Source organism: Saimiri boliviensis, chromosome 10, assembly GCF_048565385.1.
Source record: "Saimiri boliviensis isolate mSaiBol1 chromosome 10, mSaiBol1.pri, whole genome shotgun sequence".
In the NCBI taxonomy this organism is placed as follows: domain Eukaryota; kingdom Metazoa; phylum Chordata; class Mammalia; order Primates; family Cebidae; genus Saimiri; species Saimiri boliviensis.
The window spans coordinates 34,461,659-34,489,499 of NC_133458.1; the positions used below are offsets into that span (position 1 = coordinate 34,461,659).

The 27,841-nt window shown below is 34.0% G+C and overlaps 1 protein-coding gene across 9 annotated transcripts in view; it reads left to right on the forward strand.

Moving 5' to 3' along the window:
- Positions 1–27,841, forward strand: part of CADPS2 (calcium dependent secretion activator 2) — a 577,926-nt gene that overhangs the window by 333,396 nt on the left and 216,689 nt on the right. The window lies entirely within an intron of this gene.

Sequence of the window (27,841 nt, forward strand, 5' to 3'; positions counted from 1 at the left end):
TTACTTCATTACTTAGTCCACATGCTTTAGAATACAGTGGATACACATTATTGTTTGATAATTGGTTGATTAGTATATACTTTCTGATTACACAGAATATCATATTGAGACAATATGAAAATTTCCTTGATACTCTTCATTTTTCCATCACAGATTGACTTGAGAACCTCAAATTGTACTCCCAGATAACCTTAAATACTCTCCACTGTAAAATTGTAACCAGCTACACTCCTATTTATCTCTCAGATTAACTCCTTGTTGAGTGGGCCTTATTGTTCACTATTATTTGACCAAGCACTGAAGGCATGCCTGGTTTCATCAAGTCAGTTATTCAACACATGTTTATTGATGTGTCAGACTCAATAAATAAGTGAATGAGTGAAATTTGCTATAAAAATAGTGGTACTTTAAAAATCATCAAATGCATTAGATGCTGTAGAGTTAATTACTTGTCCCACTGAAAAGGAACAGCTGTTAACCAAATAGCATAGACTAGAAAAATTTAAAACTGTAAAATTGAAAACAGTTTAAGCTGGCAAAACATAACATAATCTTATGTAAAAAGCGTGATGTACTCTTAGATATGAATTGCTTCTTCCATGACTATGACATCCGTTTGGAAAGATATTGTAAATAAGTGGTTCACATAATCTATTTTAATTGGTAGCTTGAAGCTGTTTCCAAAATATCCTTATACCAGAATTCACAGACAATTTAAAAAATTAACTTTCATTACTCTTCCTTGAGTGTTAATATATCTATACACGATAGTATTGCTCCAAGTCACTTGGGTGTAATTTTCATTGGTCACTCTAGTCAGGGAAAGAACAAGTATACAATGATTATTTGGAAACAGTAACCAAAAAATTCTGTCTTCGTTGGTAGTGGTTGTAACAACTGTATGTGTTTAAGGATGTTTATTAAATTAAGCAAATATCGAACATATTTAAGAACAGGAAGGGCTTTGCAGACGCTGCTGCTGCCTGGAGCCTTGTAGTATCAGCCATGTCAACCCCATCATGTCCTTCTACATTGGCGTCAATGATGAGCCCTTGGGCTGCGTCTCCTTAGAGCAGTTTGTAGACTAGGTTCCAAAGACAGCAGAAAACTTTTGTGCTCTGAGCACTGGAGAGAAAGGATTTGGTCATAAGGGCTCCTGCTTTCACAGAATTATTCCAGGGTTTGTGTGTCAAGGTGGTGACTTCGCATGCCATAATGGCACTGGTGGCAAGCCCATCTGTGGGGAGAAGTTTGATGATGAGAACTTCATCCTAAAGCATACAGGTCCTGGTATCTCGTCCATGGCAAATGCTGGACCCAACACAAATGGTTCCCAGTTTCCCATGTGCACTGCCAAGACTGAGTGGTTGGATGGCAAGCATGTGGCCTTTGGCAAAGTGAAAGAAGGCATGAATATTGCGGAGGCCGTGGAGCACTTTGGGTCCAGGAATGGCAAGACCAGCAACAAGATCACCATTGCTGACTGGACAACTCTACTACATTTGACTCGTGTTTTATCTTAACCACCAGACCATTCCTTCTGTAGCTCAGGAGAGCACCCCTCCACCCAGTTTGCTCACAGTATCCTAGAATCTTTGTGTTCTTGCTGCAGTTCTCTTTGGGTTTCATGTTTTCCTTGTTGCCTTCCATGCCTAGCTGGATTGCAGAGTTGAGTTACATTTATGATTATGAAATAAAGAGTAAATGACAACAACAAAAAAATAATAGGGCTTAACTCCTCTTATGAAATGGGAAAATCTATAGGAGGAAAGATGATAAAACTCAAGTGATCAGAGAGATTCTAGACTGATGCAGACTATGATGAACAGGACAGAAAATAATTACTGAGTACAGTGAGTGAGGATTGGACCTGAAATGCATAAAACTTTAAAATGAATCAGATAGCTACATGAAACAGGAAGGTAATGTTACAGTTGAATATACTGCAAAGAATATAGGTAAAGTTATGCTATACAATATCTCTTTGTCCGTTGGACACAAATATACATATTTATTTATAGAAAAGTTCCCATTTGTTTAGCCTTTGCTTTGACCTTAAAATGAAAGTTATGAACATTTGATAGAATCTGCTTATACTTTGCTATCTTGCACTTAGTTATAGAAAACCATGTGTTGTTTACCCAGAGATTTAACCATTAGACTTACTATCGTATCTGAGAGAATGAGGGTGTTAGGGGTGTTCATAGTAATGTATATGAATAATGAAATGTTAATACATAATTAAAATTTACTAAAGGATAGTGTAATACCCTAGCAGGACAGCTTAATTGTAGTACTTAGAGCCTGCAGCCAGTATGCCAATTATAACCTCATCACCCTGTGATCTTAAGGCAAGTTACTTAACCTCCTTGTACCTCCCTTCTTCTGTAAAATGGAATACAGCAATCACCAATTTCAAAAGGATGCTGTAAGGATTAAATGAGCTAATATCACTAAAGTGACTAAAACATTGCCTGGCATATCATTAACAGTCCATTTTAGCTGTTATCATTACACAGTAGACAATTTAAATTATGATTTACAAATAAATGTCATTTATGCTACTTTGTGATATATTCCATGTAACTTTGAGATATTCTTTTGTTGCAATGGTAATATATATATATTCTATAATGAATATGTGTGTGTGTGTGTGTGTGTGTGTGTGTGTGTGTGTGTGTGTGTAATATATAACAGAAAACTGGAATTAGAAGCATTAAAAAGAACAAAAATTGGTCAGGCCCAATGGTGCACACCTATAATCCCAGCACTTGGGGAGACTGAGGTGGGTGGATCACCTGAGGTCAGGAGTTCAAGACCAGCCTGACCAACATGGTGAAACCCCATCTCTACTAAAAATACAAAAAAAAAAAAAAAATAGCTGAATGTGTTGGCGAGCACCTGTAATCCTAGCTACTTGGGAGGCTGAGGCAGGAGAATCGTTTGAACCTGGTAGGCAGAGGTTGCAGTGAGCCAAGATCATGCCATTGCACTGCAGCCCGGGCAACAGAGTGAGACTCCGTCTCCAAACAAAATGAAAAACAACAAAAGTCATCTCATAATACCACGTTAAAAAATATTCTTAGGTATATGAAAGTTAAAAGTGTCATTTTTTCTCTTTCATTCTGAACCACAGTATCAGCTATTTGGTGTACATATTTTGTTCCTCTGTATATTCAAAGATATACAATATCTTTGTTATATTAAAATACTCAATTTACAGTAATTTTAGACATTTTCTGTTTCCAGCACTGACATGTTCTGCTAGCATTAAGTAGTCTCTATTTATAGTGTTCACACTATAAAAGTCATATCACAAATAAATAGGTTAAAAATTATTTCTTAATTAAAATCACTGCTATAACTTACATTTCTGTAAAATCAATTGGTTATTATAAGTCATATAAAATGAAAAATAGACTGTGATACAAATTGCATTAATGATTGATAGGTATTATGTGTGAAATGAAAAATTACTAGACAAGGAGAAGAAACTGTTTATCCTGCTAGAAACTATTCAATGAATGAATTATAGCTACAATCTTGTCTTTAATGTTTCCCGTGGCAATTGTCAGGAAGTGGTATGAAGAGTTGTGGGACCTTAATAATATGCCTTGCCATTTTAATTGCTGAGAGAAGCAAGATGATTTTAATTGCCAGGAGATACATTACTAATTAAAGTGTCACTCTATATTCATTCTAAAATAATTAGTTTGAATATTTGTAGGAAACGAGATATAAATTTAGTTCCAAATTCAGGAGCAATAATAAAAGGTACTACTTTCACTCAGGATATCCCAAGGATTTTAGTACCTCTGTGCTAAGAACCAAGGACAACCACCAATATATTTTATATTATAATACACCTGCACCATTGTGTGTAAGACAATTTATTGTTCCACCTCTGCTTTTATGTTGTAGAAGCACACTTTTAGCAAGTTGACTTACTTGCTCAATTCTCTTATTCTAACACTTATTTTGTTGTATTTTCTGTATAACAAAGGTGATTATGTCATCCACAGATAATTGTAGCTTTATTTTCTTCTTTTATTATCATTACCCTTTTTTTCTCTTATGCAATGGGTCAGGGCTGCTATTTAGAATTGACAGGAGGCAAATGTATTTTTTACTAGTTTTAGAAGAACTGTATGTTATATAATCATGTACCATGTAATGATATGTACAGTAGTGGTCCCTAAGATTATAATGGAGCTGAGAAATTCCTATCTCCTATTGATATAGCCATTATAATGTCATTAATGCAAGACATCACTCATGTTTTAGAGGATTTTGGTGTAAATGAACCTATGGTCCGGCCAGTTGTAGAAAAGTACAGTAAATACGTTTGTGTACCCTACATAATAAGTGAAAATGATAAATCACTGCATTACTCATGTATTTTTTATGGTTATTTTAGAGTGTACTCTTTCTACTTATTAAAAAAAAAACAAGAACAGTAATATTAAAGCAGCCTTAGGCAGATCCTTCAGGAGGTGTTTCGGAAGAAGGCATGGTTGTCATAGGTGACAGGTCTATGTGGGCTATTCTTCCTGAAGACCTTTTAGTGGGACAAGTTATGGAGCTGGAAGACTATGATGTTAATGGTCTTGACCTTGTGTAGTCCTAGGCAAATATATGTGTTTGTATTTTAGTTTAAAAAAAAAGTTTGAAAACTAAAAAAAAAATTTAAAAACAGAAAAATACTTAATAAGGATGTAAAAAAGAAAATTTTTGTACAACTATATGTATTTGTGTTTTAAGCTAAGTGTTACTACAAAGGAATTTTAAAAATGATAAAAATGTGAAGTTTATTAAATAAAAATACCATAGTTAGCTAAGTTTAATTTATTCTGGAAAAAAAAATATTTTTAAATAAATTTAGCTTAACCCAAGTGTACAGTGCTTATAAAATGGATGAGTGTACAGTGATGGCATTTGCATTCATTTACTACTCACTCACTGATTCTCCAAGGGCAACTTTCAGTCCTGAAGGCTCCATTCATGATAAGTAACCTATAGAGATGTATCATTTTTTATCTCTTGTAAAGTATTTTTACTGTACCTTTTCTATGTTTAGATATACAAATACTTACCATTATGTTATTATTGCCTGTAATATCCAGTACAGTAACCTGCTATACAGGTTTGTAGCCTGGGAGCAATAGCCTATACCATATAACCTTGTTGTATAGTAGGCTTATACCATCTAGATTTGTGTAAATATACTCTGTGATGTTTGCACAATGACAAAATCACCTAATGATTCATTTTCAGAATGTATCCCCATCATTAAGCCATGTGTGACTGTGTTTATAAGCATAACACTTGCTTTATGTTTTTGGTATATAGCCTTACTAAATAGTCTTTTAAACCACAAATTTTAGAGCTTTATCAAATGCTTCCTCATACCTATAAAGATAATGATTTTTTCTCCTTGAACTATCAATGTAGTAAATTATATTGATGGGGCTTTTTTTCATGTTAAACCATACTTACATTCATGGAAAACAATTTTTTATTTAAATATTATGAAAATTACTTAAAATTAAAATTTAAGTAATACTCTTCAATTTATCTGACTGCTAATGAGTTAAGGTAAACATTCTTTGTTTTTAAAAAAGCTAGTTAAGCTTCTTATGCGTTTATATTCTTCTCCACTGCCAAATTTCACAAATCTGCTTGTAGGTTAAATTGGTCTATAATTTTTTTTTCTTCACTGTTCTGAAATGGTTTTCAGTCTGGGAATCAAAGGTATATTAACCCCATTAAATCAGTTAGACAGTACTTTTTGTTTTTTTCACATTCACCTTTTCCCTTTGTTTCTCTCTTTTTTTTTAACTGAAATTTTGTATAAGAGGGATTTTTCTGTCATTGGGAGTTTGTTAAAAACTTATTTTTAATAATGTCTGGATTGGAAACTTGGGTTGGAGGTAAGGGGAGGTATTTTTGAATACCTTTGATGGCTGTTTCAAGTTTTTTAGTAATTCTTGGTCAGTTTAAATTTTTGTATTTTATATCAGTTTTTCCTTTGGAAAGTGTTTTTTTACAGATTACGCTTAGATTTAGCTACTAATATTTTAATAGTTTAAAATATTCTATTGTGTTTTTATCCATTTTTAAATTCTTGTTTTCATTTTTTTTCACTTCAAATATTCTTTGTTTAATTTCTATTATTCCTACAGAGGTTGGTCTGCAATACTAATTATTTCAAAGGACGAATACTTTTTGTATTAATTTCATTTCTCTTAAAAAATCTTGGTTATATTAATTTCCTCCCAAGTCTTCATTATTTTCTTTCTTCTGTTTCCCTAGGATTGTTGGGTTGTGTTATTTCCAAATTCTTGAGTTGAATAATTCAGCTTATCTTTCCCTGTATTTCTTATTTTCCAATAGCCTTGAGATTTTAATATGAAATTTTTGTCCTGGTTTTTGTTTTATTACTCAAGTAAAAGTTTTTTTCCCCAATTCTTTTGCAGTTGTTTCACATCAAAAGAAATTTTTCTTTCTGCTTATGTTGAGAGTATTTGTGTAAAATTTTCACTCAGTTTTATCTTTAATTTCATTCCTTCTTAGCATACGAAAGCATCTTTTTTCTTCGTCATAGCATTGCACTTTATAATTTTCTCAGAATTTTTTCTCTGTTGTGTGGTGCTTCTGTATTCTCTGGAGCATAATCTTTTGCTTGTGTTTATTTTTGCTTGTATTGCCAGTTATAGATACGTGTCTAAACAACCTAGAACAAATAGTTGTAGATATAATTCCTGGATAAATAGTTGTGAAAGTCTTGAAAGTCTTTTTTTTTTTTTAAACTTTTATTTTAAGATCAGGGATACAAGTGTAGGTTTGTTATATAGGTAAACTTTTGTCATGGGGGTTTGTGGTACAGATTATTTTATTATGATCTGTGTATTTAAGCCTAGTAACTAGTTATTTTTCCTGATCTTCCCTCCTCATTCTTCACCCTTGGAAAGGCCCCAGTAGTGTTGTTCCCCTCTTATGTGCCCATGTGTTCTTATCATTTAGCTCCCACTTATAATTGAGAACATGTGGTATTTTCACATATCAAACTTCCCCTAACTAAGCCCATTCATTCAGGCTTTTAATTACTCTAACCAATGAATTGTTTTGACCAGTGGTGACCAAGTCTGACCAAGGTAGCTTGAGAGCTTGGTCTTTTCCTTTAATCTTAATTAGCACCCTTCTAGACCTTTGGTGTGAGAGTTGAGGTTTTCTGAATCTTAACATGCTATCAAAACTCAACTGATAAGAGTCCTCTAGGTCCCTCTTTTCCCCTGGCATCCCATTCACATGAAAAGATTGTTTTCCGTAAGACCTACCTGTATAGAAATTTCAGACTCCAGTTCAGGCGTCCCCAAACTACGGCCCGCGGGCCGCATGCGGCCCCCTGAGGCCATTTATCCGGCCCCCTGCCGCACTTCAGGAAGGGGCACCTCTTTCATTGGTGGTCAATGAGAGGAGCACAGTATGTGGCGGCCCTCCAACGGTCTGAGGGACAGTGAACTGGCCTCCTGTGTAAAAAGTCTGGGGACGCCTGCTCCAATTAGACCCTCATCAGTAAATGGTCTCTCACCTGATTGTGTGCTTAGTTTTTTTCCCTCCATTAAGCTTCTAGTTTGGAAATGCAACGGGTTGGGTACTTTTTCATCTTTTTAATCCTCACAGATGTGATTTATACTCAAAGTAGGAAGTAACCTTGATCTTTTATGTGCTCAATTGATAGAAAACAGATTTTCATCTTCAGAATCCGATAGCACTTTCTACTATACATTTATAATTATATCTGAAGATATCTTTCTTAGCTCTCTTACTTGTAAGTGTCCTGTGGCAGTGATCTGTGTAGTTTTCATCTTTAATTTTTCGTTTTAATTCATAGCACACTGTTTTGCAACAACAGGTCTCTAATAAATAATCTTAAATACCTCTTGTCTACTCTGTTCATTATTCAGGAAATATAATTTATAACTATTCTGCAACTATTCATTTTTCTTAAAAGCAAAAGGATGTCATTTGTCTAATACTGGTTTTTTTGTTTTTGTTTTTGTTGTTTTTTTTTGGGGGGTTTTTTTTTGGGTTCTTTTTGCTTTATTTTGTGGAGATAAATTTACAACATAAAATTTAGGTTTGGAGAAACCCAATTACAAAAGACAATTTCTATGAGGATGCCTTGTCATGCTACAGGTTCTGTCTCTCTTCACAGTAACAGATCTAGTTAAGGACTGCCTCACAGCAGCCACTTAGTTCAGTTGGATAGAGCTGCTGCTAATAGTCTAAGGTTTACTCTAAGGCAGGCGTCCCCAAACTTTTTACACAGGGGGCCAGTTCACTGTCCCTCAGACCTTTGGAGGGCCGCCACATACTGTGCTCCTCTCACTGACCACCAATGAAAGAGGTGCCCCTTCCTGAAGTGTGGCGGGGGGCCGGATAAATGGCCTCAGGGGGCCACATGCGGCCCGCGGGCCATAGTTTGGGGACACCTGCTCTAAGGTCTTGTTATCCTTCTTTATACTCACTTGATCAAATGCTTGATAAAGTATCACTGGAAAATGTGAGAGTGAGACTTGTGGTGGAGTTCTTGTAAAAGCCTTAAAAGGTCCCAAGAGGCATGAGTTGCTTTCACTGTTGTGGGGCTCAGTATATCATCCCATCAACCTACAACTCTTGCCATTAGCCTTTGAAACAAGATTTATTTGTCATGGAGTTCTTATCATAAATTCAAATATATATGTGTTTTCATCAATGATACATCAATATGCTCTACCAGTTCTTACAGGAATGTGTGGTCAATATCAATAGGATAATTCTGATAAGTATGCCTTTCTGTAAAAATCTTGTGAACATACTGGAAAGATTCTTTAACAGACAGACTTTTTTTTTAAATAAAACCTGTTAATTATCTGATATACCGTTACCTTTTTAGAGTACTCAGCTATTACTCTAATTAGCAAGCTGTTGTAAACATATGACATCCAAATATAGTATATTACTTTAAATACATTTGAAGAATCTATCACATTAAATAATATTCTTATTTAGTTCTTACAACACTATGTGATAGGTATGATGATACCAATTTACAGGTAAGATTACTGAGGTATAAGAAGGTTAAGAAATTTGCCCAAAGTCATATAGTTAATAAGCGACTGTGATTTGAACTCATTTGTCTGATTCCAGAGCTTGTTCTCTAAAGTGCTAGGCAACACCATCTAATAATACAAAATACTTTTCTCTTTAAGTGTTCACACTGTCAGTTCATGGTACTCAAGTACCACCAGAGCCCAGGCAAGCCAAATACTTGTGTGAAGTGATCAGGTTAAAAGTCAGGAGGAGTGGAAGTATCAAGATTATAGGAATCAAGAGAACATGTACTGCAAAAGGGATTTCAAAATACATTTTTAAATGCTGAACTTTCAAAGCATATCTGCAAGCCAGATTTGGCCCATGAGGTCACTATTTTTTATTATTTGGTTTATATAAACATCCCTCCCCATTACTACTTTTGAACAATTTTGAGGCTCTGCTAATTTTCAGACACTCAGTATTTATTTAATTAATGAGTAAGAAACTTTAGTCACATATTTTGAAATTTATTTCATTGAAATAAGAGGAAAAAAAGGAATAAAAATGCACTTTTTTCTTTTGTAAATCTTTGTGTCATTTATTTAAAATAATTACATTTTCATTGATATGCATTACTGTTACTCTGCCATCAAATCAAATCTTTCTATTATCTCTTCTGTGGCTACCTGAGGCCTGCTCTATTATTTACTCAGTAATTTGCAAACTCTAAATATTAGGGTCTTGATTTAGGACATAAAATTTGGCATGAGTCTGACATTTATTTCTCAGAATTGCATCAGTCTGTAAGTTTGGCATGGGGCATATCTCAATTTATAACTATGTCTTCAGCATGTGACTTTGTAGTGAATTATACAAAAAGCAAATCTGCATAATATCTTTTAGCCTAGTAAATATATTTGATCTCCTTTGTGTAGTTACTTTGCTGAAATATCACTTAGGAAATATGTTGGGAGGTATTGTTGAAATAGGCTTGATATGGTAAAAACAGCCTATTTTGAAGTGATATTATCAGTTCAAGGAATTTACCTTACTACGAAAGCAAATGGTTTTGATGATTTGAATGTAAGATTAGGAAACAAAATCTCTCATGTTAAAGTCCTCTAGAGTTTACATAAAAATCAAAATCATTATTTTAAAAGAATTCAGATACAATAAATAGAATTCAGATCAGCAAATGTTCAAACTCCTAAATCATTGGCAAATTAGGTAATACACAGAGCTGGAGATGTGAATATTATATAATGAGAATAATAAAGGAGTTGAATGTGATGTGCCTCGGGTGCATGTTAGTAGCTAATTCCAATATGAATGCTTTGCAATCATTTGTCAGGAGAGATGCATGTGTTCGGCTAAATGGAAATCTTGGACGTTCTCTCATACACCACATTATTTGTAATTGAACACCTGATTTCTATCATGCAACAATTAACATCTGCACTGGATCTGTCTTTTATGCATATAGATGCACTGATTAGAATTTTGCAGATAGGCAGATACTTGAAAACATAAAGACAACATTGTGAAACACTTCCAGCCATAATTTTTGATTACATATTGAGAATCGTTTAATTATCTTACTCCATGTAATTAGCTCTTTTCTACTTAGGTCAATTGCTTTTTTTATTAACATGTTAGCAATTTGTTAATTGGCATAAATAACATGAGACTTTTCTGGATATTTCATATGAGAAATACATGTGCTTAAAGAAGCTAAGGGAAACACAAACAGGTAAATGTATTCATTAGCCCCAATATAGCATTTGCCAGTGCCACTGCTTGGTGCCACCAAAAGCAGCGTGAGTTTGTTGATTTGAGTGGTTATAAAAATTTAAGACCAAGAGTGTACATTTAAAATCAAAGAGTATTTTCTGAAATTAAAAGAATGATAAAGGAATGGGTATAAAAATACTAGTTGGTGACAGGGAGCTAGGTGGAGAGTTACATACATTCAGGTAAGACAATTATTAATTATTAAGAAAGTGATTTAGTCGATATCAAGCCTTTAAGCTCCAGGCTATTTTAACCACTGCTTTATATTATAAATAATTTTTATATATTAATAAAGATGTTATTGGTTATATCTAGAAAGAAAATTTTATTTCAAAGAAGTTTTCCAGTGTCTGGCACAAATAGACAACTACCAGTATCCTACATTTTAGATATGTAGGAATTTAAGAGCTTAAAGAGATTTGGGGGTTACATAGCCTAGCATCTCTAGAGAGCAAGAGTGATAGGCCTTTCTAAAAATGGGGGTGGGGTGGAAACATTTATTTATTAACCCTGTTACTGAATATATTCTGGACAAAACACCAGGTTGGGCATTCTGGCAAATAAAAAGATAATCTCATAACCCTATCCCAGTGAGAATATTTAGTGTTTTTTTTTTTTTGTAAGTAATGCTTGTATCCACTTGGGGGCACTATGATCAAATTTAAAAAGCAAACAAGAAAATGTTATTTTGGTTTATTTCCATTAAAATTGTTCATTATACTCTTGGGAATATAACTATATACTTTTAGATAAAATACTTTTTAAATATACAGAGACGGTTGGTTTTTGTTCATTTTTGTTTAAGTTTCAGAATAGGTAAAGATTAAAACAGTGGTTCTCAAAGTGTGGATACTGGATACCGGACCAGCAACATCAGCGTTACCTGAAAACTTGAACATGCAAATTCTCAAGCCTGATCTGTCTAATTTGGAACTCTGGGAGGTTGGTTGGGGCAGCAGTCTATATATTCAAAAGCTCTCTATGTATGATTTTGTTGCTTATTAACATTTCAAAACCCCTGAATTAGAATATGTACAATTTGAAATACTTTTTTATTTCCAACTGTTGAAAAATTAAGTTAGCAATTAGCTTATCAGTATGTTTGGAATATTGTGGAAAATGTGTTTAGGAAAGTTTTCTATATTAGCAATAGATAAATAAATTAGTCTGAAGAATAAAGGTAATTATTTTTGCCCATGATTTTACAACTGTGTCCATATGAGTCAGAGTAGTTAGTTGAATGGTCATTTTTATCTCCTCCTCAAAAAAGAACAATTTGAGATAAATCATTTGTTATATTATGTAGAAAAATCAGGCAATTGACAGAATTTCCAAAATCTAACATTTTGTGGTGATGTTGGGAGCATAGCCTAGATATCAAGATAATGCTAAGAGCATATATTTTTAACATCTCTATAGTATCTTTATACTTATTACTAGGGATAATACATATATTAGGTTATTTGATCCTCTGGATAATTCTTTGAAGCAATTAGGAAACCAATCATTACCTCCATTTACAATTAGAAAAACTGACTCAGACTCAACTGAGACCAGTTTTAGAATTCTTATCTGTAAGTGTAATATTAGTATAGGGACTCTACTCATTTTCTTTGAAATAAGTAGGTAATTTTGTTGCCCCATTCTTAAAGAGTTAGTGGGAACAACTGAAAGAGAATACTGTTGCCCTGAAGAGAAGAACTTCAGACCTCTGGTTTTAGGAAAGAGAATCTCTCCAGGTGTAGCTGACTAGACTGTGAGGCTGGAACTTGAATTCTGAGGGTTCCCCTCCTAGAGGGATTCTCACATCCTTTTCTTAATACTGTGCTGGACTGGACCTCAGATGTGCCCCTAACTTCACCTCATCTTCTGTCTCTTCCATTGTGGACACTCCTTCCTTTGACTCTTTGTACAGTTAAAGCAGTGTGGAACTTCTCAAAGTCTTTATGCTAAGGGACAAATGAAGAAAGGAATCACAAAGAAAATAAGGAACCCCAGTACAGCTTGCTGTCACTGATAGATTCTGAGCTGCTACGCTACTGTGATGTGACACTGTCTGCTCTAGATTGCTGATTTTAAATGGTACCTTATGAGGCTTCCCTACTACTTAACTCTTAGTTGTTTTCTCAATGGAGATTGCTATCTTACATCCACAAGGGATGACATTCTATATATGTGAACACTTTCACATTTACAATCAATCCAGCATCTAGCACAGGATGTCCCTCTTGCCAGAATGCAAGGAGTGGTCTTGATCGTGTTACTCTGAAATCAAGACCATTTCCTCCATATATAAGAAGTAAAAAGCTTACTTGAAGACAGTTTTATATATATAGCAGCTGGAGCCCATTGCTTCAAAATAAATTGAATGCTGAAGTGAATCTTACAGCAAAGTCAGAAAGAATAAACGTTTAATGAATATTGTGTATTAATAGTTACATGTAGTTTTTAGCATAGTCTTTGTAGTATTAAAAGTATCACAAGTTGGTTATAACTTACTGTCTGTAGCAATAATTGAACCTACCTTATAAGATTGTTATATTAACTGAAATCTGTAAAGCATAAAGCACAATGCTTATAATATAGAAAATCTATTTCTTTAAGAAGTAAGTTGTTATAAAGAAAATAATGTGATAAAATGCAGTGGGGATAGTTATTTAACAACATTAGTAGAATATGCTATGGCATATAATATTTTCTAATGTAACATAGTCTCATTTAACTCACTTTTTAAAATTTGTTTTTACTTTCAGATAAAGCTTAATTTACTTGAATGCTAGTGAAAAAAAGGTTAACTTAAGCCTAAATGGAAAGCTTTACTTGTTTCAGAGCTTATTGAGGAAAATTGTATTGAAATTTGTTAGAATTTTATGCTTTTTAGAGTTCACAAATTTGTTTTTAATTTACTAAGGATCATTTACTCACCTGTGTTCATCTGTCTGGAAGTCTCTCTTGTAGGAACTCCCACGGTAGTTTATCTTTACCTTTTATAATATCTTCTGTATTATTTTGTTATTAATGATGAGCATATAAACTGCCAAAGTTAATATTAAATAAATCAGTTACCACTGAAGAGCACTAATTCCAAAATGTGTCTTATAGTGTCTAAAGTAAGTTTTTCTTGCCAATTTTCTAATTGTAGATCAAAGGAAGGAAATAAAGAAAAACCTCTGGGGAGCTAAAGATTATTTGGATTCTAGTCTGTTAACATTATAGTGTAATTCTTGTTAACTTTCCTTTTATTTAGGTATCTCCCTGAAAAGCAGATATAAATGGTCACAATTGAATCAAATCTCATAACCAGGAATGTAATTTTGCCATGAATCTTCAAGCAAGATTCACATTTTATTTTCCTGTGGAAAAATAATCTACCTTCTTAATTGAAACTGAATAGATCTTATGTTTCTTTTCAATTATACTGTTTAGATGGTGCCATCTGAAAGAGAGGGAGGAAAAATATATTTAGAAGTCATTTTCTTCCAAGGGCTGATTTCCCCCCCATTCCAATTAATGGCTGTTACTTATTTTAAAAAATCCATAGACACCATCAGACTGGTTTTAACTCCTTTATTCTTTTCTGTTAAGTAGTCTCATTCCTCTACAAGTTCATGTAACAGATTTCTAGTCTTTTCCCCTAGTTTTATATCTAAAAGGAGAGGGATTTCTGCTTATAATAGTTTTTAAATTAGGGATGAGTATACTTTTTTCATAAACCATGAAATAAATGCATTGCTTATGTCTTTTACTCCAAATGTATTTTTTTTTCTGCCTCTTTCATTTGTATGCCTGTGAATGTTTGACTGTGAAATGATTCTATTAAAATAGGAATGTTGAGTTATTTGAACTAATATATATTTTAGTGTTGCTTTTCTGGAGTGGGAAGGTACTGATTTCCTGTGCTGAAATGTGCCTTAAGAAAAAAGAAAAAAAGGAGCAGACTTTGTTCCAGAGTTGTTTATAAGGAACAACTTCACAAGTACCTTTGGACATGGCATTGTAATTCTTGTTGGATAAAAGTAGTATGTGTGGGTCCAGTAGATGGCGCAAACATTCCCCCAAATAGAAAATTGTCTTAAAGTAGAAAACTTGGTATTAATAATAAAAGTGGCACTATTTAAGTCGAATCAAATAATCTTCAAGACATTTTCTTTTTTAAAAGTGTAAATAGAAAAGATTAAAAGGAGGTGAAATGGTAGTTCATTTTGGACATATTAAACTTGTCAAGATACTTTTTCAAATTAATATAGAAATACGTTAATGTTTAGTAGTATATGAATAATGAAAGCTATTACAAGGTCAGTTTTAACAAAAAATATCTGAGAGTTGAAATTTGGAATATGTTGTGTAAATGTCAAAAGCTATTCTTTCTACTGACTATCTTGGCTTTATTTTTATGTGTCCTGCATTTGTAAGCAGAAGCACTGTGAATATAGTTTTGTCAGCAAATAAGCAAATGGAACTCTTAAGCTTTAAGTTAAAAAGGAAAAAAAAAACATTGTACAAATCGAGCCTGATGTAGTCCAGCCTTATTGCACATTGATTCTTTATTATGATTGGCTTTACTTTGTTATTCATTCTTCTCTAAATGAATAGAGATGAATGAAAGAGAAGCTGAATGTTATAGTTTTTGTAGTAGTCTAGAATTTGTTAGTTGGTTGATAAGTAGCAATTTCTTAAGAACTTAAGAAATTCAGTAGCTTGAAACATAATACAGGTACTCTATAGAAACATTGCTTTCATCTTATGAGTAAGAAGAGCTAGTTTTTGTTGTTGTAATGTGTGTGACATTGTAGATATTCTTCGTTTTAGAAAAAGATGTACTCAAGTTTTTGCCCCATTCTTGGAAAGCTTTTTTCCTTAAATGGGACAAAGTTGAAAAGTTTATTGCCAACCCCATACCCCAAAGAGTCCTTCAAAGAAGTTAGGTTGAAATATTTTCTGTTCCACTAACTACCACCACTACTACTACTAATGCCTTGATTTACGTGGTACTTTATAGTTTAAAAGGCCTCTTTACATACATCATTCCAGCAGATTTTTGTAATGACACCATCTAATGTATCACGGCTAATATTGCTATCCCTGTTTTACACATGAGAAAAGTGAAACTTTACCTGGCACTTAGCCATTTAGAGAATCATTTGTGTTATCTGTTTCTCTCTTTCTCTCTTTTTCTCTGTTTCTTTTTTTCTCTCTCTCTTCCTCCCCCTGCACCCTCTCTCATATTTTTACCCTTCCCTCTGTTTTGGGGGAAACATTTATTCTTCATTCCCAATACTTGTTTCCATGTGAGGGACATTCATTGCCGTAATGAATGTTCTCTGTTTATTGTGTATACATCTGTCATGGGCAGGATCTTCTCATGGATAGGCCGGTCCTCTTCCCACTGTCTGTGACTGGGCTGGGGAAAATACATGTCATAATAAAACTGAACCTCATAAGGAAGCCCACCACTTGGAGGAAGAAAAGCACACACACACATTATTCAGTGTTATCTTTACCAGTATTAAAGGTGGTGTTTTGTCCTCTGTCAACACTTAAGTGAATTTGTTCAGAACTCGGGCAAAGGAAAAAGGCACTGAATTACTTGGCCTCCTCAGTGATTCCAACAGTTTTCATCTATCAGTTTTTATTTTTAACATATTAGTGAGAGTTAGAAATGTGGTAGCATTTTGAGATCTTTAGCTGTCTAATGTATTCTGTTCCATTTCGACTGAAAGGTGCTTGTGATGCTGTGAGATTGAAGCCATTTTCAGCAGAGGTTCAAGAACCCTGGGAGTTCCTTTTTGGGATAAAGGGGTTTAAGGTGCACTTAATTCCCGAACCTCTAACTGTTGTCACAGCAGTGGTTCCATGCTTCCTTAATGTCTTCATCATTTGCATTAAGTTAAAATTCAGGATAATATTCTGCTGTTAAAATTATTTAAATACTCTTGATCCAAATAAGTATAAAAATACCAACTTTATGGAAAATCCGAAGACTGTCCCAGACTTTTTAAAATTTTTGATATATGTTGTATAATTTTTGCAAAATATTTACTTTATTATAGTTTTATTACAGTTGTTCCTAATGACAAAACTAGGAACAATCATTTAGTCATTTCAAAAATGTTTATGGAGTGTCTGCCATATAAAGGAACAGTGCTGGGCAGTGAGGATTTGGTGAGTCACAACTGATATGGCCCTTGCCCGCATGGAGTTTGCAGTCTTGTATGGGGAATAAACATTAGTCAAACAATCTGCTGGCCTGACTTTGTGGAAAAAAAATGTCCACGCATCACCTAGTTGGTATAATAAGGGAATATGACCTAATTAGGGATGCAGAAAGTTCTGCTCTGAGACAATGGTAGTTGAGCTAAGGAGATGGTATTAAATGGGAAATGTGAGACTCAAGAACTAAATCAATTTAAAAGTAAGTGTTGGAAATGAGATGACATTGTACAATGTGCAGGACCGGTGGAGTAAAACAGACTACATGTGAACAATTGGAAGAGCAGTGAGAACCCAGAGAGTATTTGTACAAAGAAGTTATTGGTGTCAAAGTAAGTCCATAAAAATATCAAAGGAGGCCTGGAGAGATGGCTCATGCCTATAATCCCAGCACTTTAGGAGGCCGGGGCAGGCAGATCACCTGAGGCCAGGAGTTGGAGATCAGCCTGGCCAACATGGTGAAACCCTGTCTCTACTAAAAATACAAAAAGTTAGCCGGGCATGGTGGTGTGTGGCTGTAATTCCAGCTACTTTGGAGGCTGAGGGATGAGAATCACTTGAACCTGGGAGATGTAGGTTATAGTGAGCCAAGATCTCACCAGGGCACTACAGCCTGGGCAACACAGTGAGACTTTGCCTCCAAAAAATAAACAAAACAAAAAACCTTAGAAAAGGAAAAGTATCAAAGGATATCAACATAGTGTTTATAGAAAAGAGCAATTGCAGAAATGCCTATGACTAACTAATATGTCAAGAATTCAAGCACAGAGTATCAGAGAAAGGTTACTAAGAACAGGAGCAAAGCTGTGTCCTCAGCCTGGGGTATTGGGCAGCTTATCAAAACAACTACTTGCATACAGTTCATAATGATATTTTGTCAGTGACTGATCACACAAATGATAGTAGTCCCATAAGATTTTAACAATTTTATTCTGTATCCTTTCTATGCTTAGAAACACAAACACTTACCATTGTGTTACAATTCCTACAGTCACAAGCTGTATAGGTTTATAGCCTAGGAGCAATGAGCTATACCATATAGCCTAGGTAAGTAGTAGGCTATACCATCTGGGTTTGTGTAAGTTTACTCTATTATCTTCTCACAATTGCCTCGTGATGTGTTTTTCAGAAGGCCCCCATCATCATTCGGTGATGTATGACCGTATTTAAACACAAGGGAGCAGAGCAGAGACTAAGACACTGAAGATGAAATTATATCAGAGCTGGATTAACAGCAAGCATATTTTACTGCTCAGTTCCTCCAGCCTTGAATAAGAACTCTACAAGCCTCCTTGACTACAGACAAGATTGTCATAAAGTATAAAGCTGAAGTTCAAGTGACGTAGTTTCCATAGACGAGGGCATTGGGAAGGGAAGTCTGTGAAACACGCTGAATGTTAGGAGGATTTAGATACCTTTGTAAATAAGTTACATGAAGGTGTTACTCTAAAGATGGACATAGTTTGTTTACTAAATTTCAGAGCTCTCCCAAAATGTCCTCATTAAACAAGACCAGAGAGCTACGTAATAGAAAAGAGGCCTTTTGGGAACCAAACATAATCCATGGAAATTATGATGAAATTTTTAAAGAAAACTTTTCTTTTCAAAAAAAAAAAAAATACGTGTGTGTGTGTGTCTGTGTGTATGGTGTGTGTGTGTGTGTGTGTGTGTGTGTGTGTGTGTGTGACAGGGTCTCACTCTACTGCCCAGGCTGGAGTCCAGTGGCACTATCATGGCTCACTACAGCCTCCTGGACTCAGGTGGTCCTCCCACCTCAGCCTCCTCAGCCACCGGGACCACAGATGCATGGCTAATTTTTTTATATTTTTTGTAGAGATGAGGATTTTGCCATGTTGCCCAGATGGGTCTCAAGCCCCTCGGTTCAAGGGGCATGCCTACCTCAGCCTCCCTAAGCGCTGGAATTATAGGCGTGAACCACCACACCCAGTCTCAAACATACATTTTTATAGATTCGTAGTAAAAATACGTTAGAAATGAAGATGGCATTTTAATTATGACTAGGATATTAGCTAATTCAAACAGAACATAAAAACACAGTTATGTAATTTTATTGCTTAAAGACTCATTAACAGTAATCTAGTCAAGCTAATTTCTCAAAGTATGTGCTAGAGAACATGACTGATACAGATATTTTATGGAAGACAGTCTGTACTTTTGGAGATACCACATACACTACTCTCCCCTACCTTTGCACATGTCTGCTACAAGCTCTTAGAGGTCCTTAATATAGAACTTGCTTAGTTTTGTTTAACTGAATATTCCTCACATTTATTTGCCATTCCTTTTCTTCAGAGTTCCTTGTATACAAATGTTCCAAGACACACACTGTGGAAAACATTGTATCTCAAACTGTTATCTTAATTATTTTTTTAAGTGTATATAGTTTATAGAATGGACATTCTATGTACATCTTTCACTTGAAATTCTCAGTCTGAAAAAGGGAGACTGATACCTGCATTTCTAAAAAAGGAAATGGAGGCCTATAGTATTTGTGTTAATTCAGGATTACCTGTATTACATATAATGTTAAATAACATTTGATCATTTTGTTACGCCTTGGGAATAATGCGCCCTGAAAGAGACGGTATTTTTATTAGTCAACATGATACGGTTTGACACATACATAAAGGCCTCTGCTAAACCTTTTATTTCTTGCTAAACGATCTACATTTTCAGGGAAAGGAAAGCTTAATGGAGTATCTCGCAAAAATATCTAGGATTGCATAAGTAAACCATTCCTTTTAATTGTTGGATACCTCAGGGCCTTTTTGCCAAGATCTGCAGAATGTCCTTTTCTTTGGAATGTGTTGTAACCTTACTCCCAGATTCGGATCTTTACCTCCCAGTCCTATTCTGGATGATGGAGGCATCGACCTCTCTGCAAGTTTGCATGGTTGGGGTAGAGGGGGCTGTTCAGTAAATTCTCTGGGCATTTTTTCCACTATTTATTTATTTATGAGACATTTTATAATCAGCTTGGAAAATCTAATTTTCTTTAACTTAAATAAAATGAATTATTTTGCAAAAAGAAAAAAAGAAAAAGAATGAACTACATCACTAGTTCTTGATGTCTTACCTGTGGGTGGAATGGGGTTTTATGGTCTTATCTGGTCAGTTTGTCTATATTCGTTTTCTAGATTTTGCTATAGCAAGCCAAATCTTAGAAGAGTTTTATACTGTTTTGAACTGTTTTAACTGTTTTAAACTGTTATACTTATTTGAAAGTACTGGTATGAGCTGAGGCTTAACTCGGATTTAACTTAGGTGAAACTATCAGAAGGTAGAACTTCTCAGGAGAGGGAAGAGGGACAATTCTATAAAATGTGTTACCCAAAATAAGCAAAGAACTCTATGTTTTATGCATTTGCTTTTAGGAATCTCCTGTTTATATAGCACGGAAATTTTAAGTAATTGCTCAACAACAGTAGTTGTTAATTATATACAATAATAACAGTAGTTATTAAAAATGGTAGGGTTTTTTTTTTAGAGTAACTATATACACTCTAAAAAAAAATAATTAAGATGACAGTTTGAGATACAGTGTTTCCACAGTGTGTGTCTTGGAACATCTGGATACAAGGAGGTACTTTGAATAGTATGACTATTTCCTTTAGTCATAATTTCTCCCCAAATATTATATAATTTTATTTGATGAAGGTCCTTTCCATGCATCCCTACCTCTCTTAGACTCTTTCCCATAATAATTCCAGTCCTATCATAACCAACCAGAAAGTACTTACTTCTAAGTTTCTTAATGCCCAGGTCCCAATGTTGTCTTGAATCAGTTTCTGTTTTCATCTTTAGTTGAAACAACTCACCCCACACAACCCCCCAAAAATGTCTTAATCTTGTGAGTTGAAATAAAAGAAAGAATGTAGATTCTTACATAAAAGGAAGATTCCTTTTATGTACACGGCAGAGAACTTGTAGGGATGACTGAAAGTGCCTGAGGGCATTTGGTCTCTATTGGTTTTCACTTCAAATGCAATGGTGCCCACGGATAGCCTGTATTGTTGTCAGTTAAATGGGATCATGAGTGTCTGAAAGGTGTTTGAGAATGAACCGAAAATCATTTTCACAAGTGGATGATTACTTCTGCCACATGTTAACCGAACTCTATCCGAACGGCCCAGATTTTTGAGCCTGCATTAATTGCTCTTTCAACCTTGACTGAGGCTTCTCTTATGAAAGCCCTTTCCAGGACTAAGCTACTCTATATATTGATTTTTTTTTTCTTTCTGTATTTTTCCTTGAAAAATGAAGGCTTGTAGAAGAAAAGGCTTTATCATTCAATATGTAAATTGATTGTTGCATTTCTTTGAATAAAATGCTAGACTCATAAGTGATCCACCAAAATTAATAGTTCTTTTTTTCAGATACCAAATAATTTCCATTTTCTGTATACAATTATGTTTTTCAAATATTCATTAGTGATGATTTTTCATCATAAAGTAAAACCATGACTCTCACAGCATGGACTCGGTGCAAATAAATTGTCATATTCTCATTTCTATTAGAACTGTGTGCCACCACTCTAATTGAAACTAAACTACAATATTTAGTAATGTGTTTGGAGAATTTTTGTGTGTTGAAGTATTCTTTGAACAATCTTCAAGTAAGAAAGGTTTTATAAAGTGCTTTTAAAGTGGTTGGGTAAGCGAGTTCTTTATTTCATGTTACTATTTTCTGTTTTGAATCTGGCATAGAGAATATTAACTGTATCTTCACTATTACTGGAATAATGTGGGATATAGTTTGAACATATTGTGATATGAAGATGAGTTCAATCCCAATTCTTAATCAGAAAATTAGTTTCTAAAATGTCATTGACTTTTGTGATTATAAATGTTAGCCAAGAATATATAGTATTTAAAAGAAAATGGCTTAACAATAAAACTTACTTCTGAGGTTTTTGGCTTAAAAGAAAACAAATCAGAATAATACATGTGAATATAATTTTTTTAAAAAACACATTCAAAGGGGTACTATGTAAAAAAAAGCATTTAAAATAGTTTTGTTTTATAAGCATTGCAGCATTAATACTTGAAATTTATTTTTACTAATCTTCATTTTACTCAATAAAAGAAATCTATTGCCAAGAACCATTTTATTTGGTACTATAATACATATGTTAATGTTCAGCAAATTTTTCTAAGGAAAAGTTTTTATTCCTGCTGTCACACAACATTCTGATGGATTTCATAAAGACTATTTTTGTTCGCAAATGAAAGCTTATAGAAGTAACTCTGGTATATCTTACAGCTACCTTATTAATGATCCTTTTAAGGATCATGTTGACACAAAAAAAGGTTGTATAATTTTTAATGTAGGTACTGAGATACTCTAATGACTATATATAACTATAGATATAGAAGATTTTTAAAATATACTATTTGCTTTGTTAGTAGTAACTATTTTGGCCATTTCCTTAACAAAAGAATCACTTAGGCAAATACCATTTAAAAAACAGTTTTCTCTTGACTTTTTTCCCAAACAGTATAAAGTATATTCTACATATCTACATCATATCTTAAATGTATCATAAAACATTTGAGAGTTTAATTTCTTCATATCTCTGATAGTTGAGGATACAATATGACCTAAGAATAGCTGGAAAATTTTTTTAAGTCATAAGTGAATGAAACTGGTACATATTTAGTTGTCTTTGTGCTTTGTTTCCTAGCAATCAGTTGTGTGTTTCTTCAGAGGAAGTAGTGCTCTCCATTTGAAATAACCCAGGAGAGGGATTAATACTTTATGATTATTGCTATGTTTATACTGATTGATAAAACCAAATGCTTCAAGGCTTTACTCTTGTGTGTTAAGTCTGAGCTTTGTGTCAGTGCTGCTAATTTCTGTTACCTAATCCCATGCAAGAAGAGAAAATTTTAAAGTTAAGCAGGCAACTTTAGTTCAAAGGGAACAGCTTCTTAATACCTGCTTGAGTTGGATGTGTTCATAAAAACAAATACTTTAAATACTATCTGAGCAGCTATTTAAAAATAATCCAAAACACTTTAGTTACATGAGTATTGTGATACATTGGAAATAGTTCAATGGATAAAGTGTTATATTCAAGTTAGCTTTGGAGATATGTGCTTGTAAAAATGTTATGTACAATGGAATACCTCTTTTAACTCCATTCAAATAATTATTGGATCAAATTTAACTTTGATTAGGGATTTCCCCTCCCAGGGCCATATGCTAATAGGGCAGTGAGAATGTAGCATGGCCATGAAAACTGATATTTGTGTTCTTTCATTTTTCCATTCGTTTCTGATTTAACTAAAATAATTTGACAAAGATGATAAAAATAGAAAACCAAATTCTGTAGGTTGTTAGAAATGAATAATGTTAAAAAGCCCTTAGACACACACACAAAATCTACTTTCCTCTTCAAAATAAGGTGAAAAATATTCACAGTACGCATTCGAAAATTCTTCTCGCATGCTGTGTGATAAATAATTATTTTGTTGGATAACATTATAAATTGTAACATAAAAACTAGTTAAATATGTGTTCACAGTTTAACTGGTATTTGGCAGATCTCATTTACATACACTTAAAAAAAACTTAATTTTGAGTTACTTATACAATCATGAGGAAGCTAGTTATGACTCAGCAGGTTACAAAATATTGTAATATATTGTCTGTGCTGCAGCATAGACCCACTAGCTGAGGTATTCACTCTTCAGCATGACACACATATTTCTTAGACAATATTCTTCTCTGTGTTTATTTGGTAGACTCATACTTTATAAAGCAGTAAATTGCCAATTGCCCAGAATGCAAATGATGATAACATTAAAAACAGATTTTTTAATGCAAGTAAATAGCTGTCAAAGATCTGATAAACTAATTGTATTTCCATTATATGTCAAATAAATGGGGAGATTTAATTTTATCAGCTGTGCCTTTTCCTTTTACAGAATTATGCAGTTATAATTTATTTTTATAACAATGACTCTCAGTTCCTATTGGAGCCTTTCTAATCATTAAAGACCCAATTATATTTTTTAATCGTTTGAAGTCAACTCCATTTTTATATGCAAATTCTTTAAAAATTGGCTGTAGATATATATACAATATATATACAATCTTTCTATATAGAATAACTCATTTTTCAGTAATTAAAGATAGTAGAACCTGTAAGTGCAATGTACTATTGCCTAGTAGAGTGTAATATCAGGTTAAATGTAACTTTGACAAATTTTTCTGAAATAGAAATCCTTTTGGACTTAGATGCCATAAAAAAAATTACAACACTGTATATTAAGAAAAACAAAGATCAGTAATTCAGCAGCAATGCCAAGTATAAGATGGGTTAGGAGAAAATGCTTTTTTAGTTTTGTAGATGTTTTCTAATAAATGGATTATCAAATATTTACCAAGTAGTCAAAAGATTTTGGCTCCATTTTCCTCATTCTCTCCACATTCCAGCTCTTCTGAGGTAAATTCCATCTACCAAGAATTTAGACTATTCTAAATTCCAAAACTTGAGAATGACCTTGAAAACTAGAAAGACCATTTAAGCATGAAAGCTTATAGATGTCTCCACTGTAATCAAGATAATGAGATAAAGGACTTTATCTTTGGTCTTTAAGTATTTGACTTAGTCATACCAGAAATGTATATTTATAGTCATAATGACCACATCCCCCAAATATTTAATAATGGTAACTTATTCTGATTACAAAGTAAGGTGTACTCTTAAATATTTGCTGTTGATAACTCAAAATGATATAGGCAGTTTGGAAAAGAGTTTGACAGTTTCTTGTAAAGTTAAACATATACTTTCAATGTGACCCCACAGTCCCACTCCTATTTACCCAAAAGAAATGCACACATGCATACACAAAAATAGTTGTACGCAAGTGTTTATAATAGCTTTATTTATGATGTCCAAAGAAGTGGAGACAACTTAAATGTCCACCAACTAGTGAATAGATAAGCACATTCTTGTGAATTCCTACAATGAAATATCTATTGGTTAGCAATGATATTAATTACATACAACAACATGGATGAATCACCAAAGCATAAGGGAACTTTTGGGGAGGTGGAAATGTTCTATTAGTTGCTTGTGGTGGTGGTTACATGATTATGTCAACACTTAATCAAATTAGACACGTAAGCAGGTAAGTTTTACTTTATGTAAACTATACCAATAAACTTTATTCAAACAGAAAAAGGAAGACATGGCCAATGTAGGCATTCTGGAAATACAGAAAGGCCCAAAGAATAATATGAAATTCACCTTTAATTTCACTCACCAGATATTAACTATAATTTTAACATTTTTGTTGCATTTCTATGTTTTTCTATGCATTTAATATGAACTTGTGTGACTGCATTTATAAAACTTAACATTATAAGAATTTGCCCATATCGTTAGTAATTCTTTATTTAGTCTCACTTTTAATGGCAACCTTATAAGATTTTAATATTTGATTTTTAGATTTTTTGGGTGTTTACTCTTAAATAATATTGATTAACATTTTTATCTTCATTTTTCCTTTATTTGTTTATTTATTCTAAGAGACAGGGTCTTGCTCTGTTACCCAGGCTGGAGTGCAGTGACATGGTCATAGCTCACTGCAGGCTCCAACAGCTGGGTTTAAGGGATCGTCCCACCCTAGCCTCCCAAGTAGCAAAGACAGGTGTATACCAGCACACCCAGCTAATTTTTATTTTTATTTTTTTTATAGAGACATTCTAGCTATGTTGCCTAAGCTGATCTTGAACTTCTGTCCTCAAGCAATCCACCTGCTTTGACCTCCCACAGTGCTGGGACTACAGGCATGAGCCACTGCATCTGGCTCATCACTCATTTTTCAATGTGTTTCTTATGCTAAGAAACTGCTTTTAGGGCTAGGCACAGTGGCTCACGCCTGTAATCCCACACTTTGGGAGGCTGAGGCAGGCGGATCATGAAGTCAGGAGATCAAGATCATCCTGGCCAACATGGTGAAACCCCATCTCTACTAAAAATACAGAAATTAGGCGAGCATGGTGACAGGCGCCTGAGTCCCAGCTACTCAGGAGGCTGAGACAGGAGATTCACTTGAACCCAGGAGGTGGAGGTTTCAGTGAGGAAGCAGCTAGACAGGGATACTTGATACCTAATCCCAGAAATCATCATTTAAATGCTTACCTTGGTTCCAATCACAAATTCATTTTTATTTTGTTCTTCATAACATCTTCTGTGCACTCCTTGATAAAATATATATGTCTGTCCCCCTGCTTTCTGTCTTTAAGGAAACTATACATTTTAATTCAAACTTGTTAATCTATCATTTCGATGATGATGTAGCTGATTATTATTCTTTACGCAGGACCTTCACTGTCAGCAAGACTGACAGTAGCTTGTGGTGTTGATGATTTGTGTATCACTATCTACTTTCACTTGTGTGTGACCCAGTTGCCCAGCAGTCTGCAAAGAGAGACACTTTGAAAGAGTTGAGAAGCAGGCTGTGGTTCCAGGCAAGGTCCTTCCGCATGCTCTCTGTGGCTCCTAGCCAGCTATTTGGTGCACATCTTGGTAGTGCACTTTTTTATTGAGGGTGTCTGTTATGTCCACAGTATCTAGCTGCCAAGGTCACTGCTGTTAACCCTGAAATAAGAGTTTGGGTATGTGCATTTCAAAACAGGAAATTGCAGAGGAAAGACAGAAAGAGAGCAACTAAATATCTGTCACTAGAACCATAGAGAAGAAATTAGAAGTTAGAGCAAAGGTGGAGCAAAGGGTTTCTAAGGGGACGTCGAGAAGAAACAATGAACAGGTGAGAACAAAAGCAGTAATGTCTCAGCCAGTCATTAAATAAATTCACATTCCATCCACAAGCACAGATGATGGAAGTAAGGGTACCATGAATGCTGAATAGAAGTTCACCAAACACTTCAGTTAGCTGATGTGCTGAAATAAAATATGTAATTGTTTTGGACCATTTGGGTGATGCTTTCCAATGCAAGAACTTTGTTTTTATTCTGACTTTTAATAACTCCCCTGGATTCTAAAAATTTCTGGGAATTTTAGGGAATAAAGAAGGAAACTTAAATCTGCCATAACTCTACCACTCAAAGATACAATAGTAATATTTTGGAATATTTTTATTTATTCTTTCACAAGTTTCAAATCATTAATCATGTGTGTGGTTTTGAATCCTACGCTTTTCATATAATATTATACAATGTGATAATTTCCATATTATTAATTTTATTAAAAACATAATTTCATTGGCAGCATGGTATTTCTCTGTGTATATTGCCAGCATGTGTTGAATAATTTCACTGCTATTGGACATTTGTTATCAATTTCCAATAACATAAACAAGACTGTCCTACATATCTATATAGCATACATCTTTATGTTCATCACTTTATTACTTTAATACATTCAGGAATGAAAGAGTGTGACTATTTCTATGTAAGGACATGTCGTATTACAGAAAGATCATCTCCCGAGATGTTACACACCACTAGCAGTGGATGAGTACCCATTCATTCACCACACCTTAGCCAACTTCTTATGTCACTGTTTTTAAATATGGGGGAGCAAACAGTATATTTGTGGTGTTTTGTAAAAGAGAATTATTTAAATAATACAGAAACTAAAAATTCAGCCTAAGATTTTAGCTTTAAAAATTGTGAAAGTCTAAAAATCTTAAGCCCCTAATAAACTGTTAATCATAATGCTTTTAAAAAAAAAAAACACTCAGAATTGTACATAAATTTAGTTTGA